Below are 3,511 nucleotides of genomic sequence, written 5' to 3' on the forward strand. Positions count from 1 at the left end.
TAAGCCTGCAGGCATTCGTTAGATTTCAAAATTTATAATCCCCTTGCTCGTGTACCCATTCCGTATGAATTGTACTTGTTTGCAACGTATGAATGAAAGGAAGGGTGTTTGTCGGGTTCCGTTTGTGCATGGGCGAGGGACACACCGAGGAATGCGTCCTCGTTATCTTAAGATAAACATGGTATCCTGGCAACAGGCCTTGCCGTCCTTCTGCTCTATGGCCTGACTACGCTCACACTCTTGGCGGAGGTAGGGCCGAGTAGGATTAGGCCTTTCGCTCACCCTCTTCCCATCGCACTACAACCAAGTTCCGGTCCAAAGTAGAGTCTTCGAACACGGGACGGAGGAGGCAAGATGGTACGAGAGCGAACGAAGCCTTATATGTTCAAGGTTCATACGGGCGCACGGAGTGAGGGAGAAAAACTTATCTGATGTCGCAGCCCCCGCCAACCTTGGCTTGCCGTGGTTAGATCCTTGCGTCTGCAGCCCCCGACAACCTTGGTTTGTCGGGGCCGGGGCGCCGGCCCGTTCTTTTTCCTCCCAATAGCTCAGCAGAAATGTCCATGTACACTGCGAACCAAAGAAGATGGAAAGGAAGAGAGTGACGCACACTCGACCTCTATGCTAGGGGTTAGCCGCCGCTAAGCACTATCAACCCTAACCGAGGGAGAGACTTAACCTAGCATGCATGCTAAAACTTAGGGCACCAGCACTTCATTTATTTATGCTCAGGGTCTGCGCCTGGATTTGTACAAAGGGTTACATGCCTTGCCGGCAAGGCTTGTACAAAAGGTGGTTTGCCAGGGGGCCCGGCAACCACATCTTATGGGTAGAACTTGCAAAGATGTTTGATGTTCCAGGAGTTGTTCACCGGAACGCCATCTTCGGTCTCTAGGCGGACTACGCCAGGCCTGGTGACTCGTATTACCCGATAAGGGCCTTCCCACTTTGGCATCAACTTGTTGGAATTCTTGGCCGACTGAATGTGCCGAAGAACAAGGTCGCCTTCCTCAAAGCTTTGGGCATGAACCTTGCAGCTATGGTAGCGGTGCAAGGCTTGCTGGTAGCGTGCTGCTCGTACAGCCGCCCGAAGACGATCTTCCTCAAGGAGCGTTGCGTCATCTTGCCGCAAGTGCTCTTGCTCAAGCTCATCATAAGCAAGCACTCGAGGTGACCCGTATGTGAGTTCCATGGGGAGAACTGCTTCTACCCGTAAACGAGGGAGAAGGGTGTCTAACCGGTGGCTCGATTTGGCGTCGTTCTGATTGACCAAAGAACCGTCGGCAATTCATCAATCCAGCATCGTCCGCACCTGCATAGCCTATCAAAAGTCCTTGTCCGAAGGCCTCGCAACACTTCATCATTTGCCCTCTCAGCCTGGCCGTTACTCTGTGGATGTGCAACAGAAGCAAAACAGACCTTGCTGTCAAGGTCCTGGATGTACTGCATGAAGGCGTGGCTCGTGAACTATGTGCCATTGTCGGTGATGATTCTCTTTGGCACACCGAAACAACAGACTAGCCCCTTGAAGAATTTGACGGCTGATTGTGTTGTCACCTTTCTCACTATCTCCACCTTCGGCCACTTCATGAACTTGTCGATTGCGACGTACAAGTACTCAAAGCCCCCAATAGCACGGGGAAAGGGACCCAGTATGTCAAGCCCCCAGACCGAGAATGGCTAGGAGAGAGGGATTGTTTGGAGCGCTTGAGCTGGTTGATGAAGCTTCTTCGAATGGAACTGACACGCTTCACACTTGGTTACTAGTGTTGTTGCATCCTAGAGGGCAGTGGGCCAGAAGAAACCTTGCCGGAATGCCTTGTCGGCAAGGGCCCTTGACCCTATGTGGGAGCCACATATGCCTAAGTGTATCTCTACCAACAACTCCAGTCCTTCCTCCCAGGGAATGCACTTCAATTTCACGCTGTTTGGTCTTTTTCTGTACATGACATCATCGACGAACTGATACATGGTAGACCGACGGGCTACATTCTTTGATTCTTTCTGCTCCTCAGGGAGTTCCCCTATTTGGAGGAATCGGACGGTATGTTGTGCCCATGCCGGAGCCTGAGGCTTGACGGCAAGGACTAAAGACACTTCCTCTGCCATGGGAGCATCTGTCTCTACAGCTAGGACTTGACGCCCTGCCGGAGTCGGTTGCCCCATGGTTGGCTTACTGTCCATGGCAACATCCTTGCCGGCGGCTCCTAGGAGCTTGGCGGGAAAGTACTTGTCGGGGACTGATTTCCTTCACTTGTTCTGCTTTGTTGATGGTTCAATGGATGGTTGAGTCAGCCGAAGCACAAAAGTACCTGGTTCCACAGGTATTTTGAAGGCAGCGCGCTTCGACAGGTAGTCGGCGATGTCGTTCTCCACTCAGGGAACATGCTCCGCCTGTATACCGTCAAAGCGCTCCTCTAGCTTCCTCACCTCATCCACGTTGGCCTCCATCAATGGGATTTGATAATCTTTGTTGACTTGCATGACAACAAGCTGTGAATCACCCGTGACGATGAGCTTCTTGATCCCGAGGTCTGCCGCGATCCTCAGACCGGCAAGCAACCCCTCGTATTCAGCAGTGTTGTTTGTGGACATCTCCCTAGGAAAATGCATCTAGATTACATACTTGAGGTGCTCTTCAGTGGGTGCAACGAGCAGCACGCCAGCACTAGCGCCTTGCAACGAGAAATCCCTATCAAAGTACATAATCTAGTTGCGACTTGCCTCCTTGCCAGGGAGGGTGGTCTCCTGGATCTCTTCGTCTGGCATTGAGGTCCACTCGGCAATGAACTCTACCAAGACTCCGCTCTAGATTAGCAAAGTGCTTTCAAACTTCAAACCAAAGCTCGACAGCTCCATGACCCACTCCACAATCCTCCCGGTTGCGTCTGGGTTATGCAATATCCGTTGCAATGGGAAGCGGGTGACGACGGTGATCTCGTGTGCTTGGAAGTAATGAAGCAGCTTCCTCGAGGCCATAAGGAGGCCGAAGAGAAATTTCTGCACACCAGAGTACCTTGCACTACAAAAAAAGACACATCCGTGACATTTTGGACCAAACGAATTTTTTTCTGTCGTACATATGACACTTCTATGACGATAATTGTGACAAAACCCGATATCATCATAGATGTGGTGGGCTCCTACTTCTATGACAGAAAATGGGCTTTTCGTCCTGGGTGGGCCGGAGACGCAGTTGCATGACATTCTTTGGGCCGTCCATGATGGAAAAAACCATGGTAGAAGCGAGGGGGAGGAAAATTTTGGGGAGTTCCCGGTTACGGTGGGAGGTCGGGGGCCGAGCGATCCATGTTTCTCTCGTACACGTACGCGCGTGTGTGCGAGGCGTTGGCTCTAACTGAACCCGGGCGAGGCGTTGGGCTCTAACTGAACCCGAGTGATTGCACTGCAGGCTACACGTTACTAAATCCGAGCGATCGATCGATGGCTGTTAACTGAACCCGATCGAGCGATTCCTTCACCACTGCTGCTAACTGAAGCAGATCGATTG

The sequence above is a fragment of the Triticum aestivum genome, chromosome 2A, assembly GCF_018294505.1.
Source record: "Triticum aestivum cultivar Chinese Spring chromosome 2A, IWGSC CS RefSeq v2.1, whole genome shotgun sequence".
Lineage (NCBI taxonomy): Eukaryota > Viridiplantae > Streptophyta > Magnoliopsida > Poales > Poaceae > Triticum > Triticum aestivum.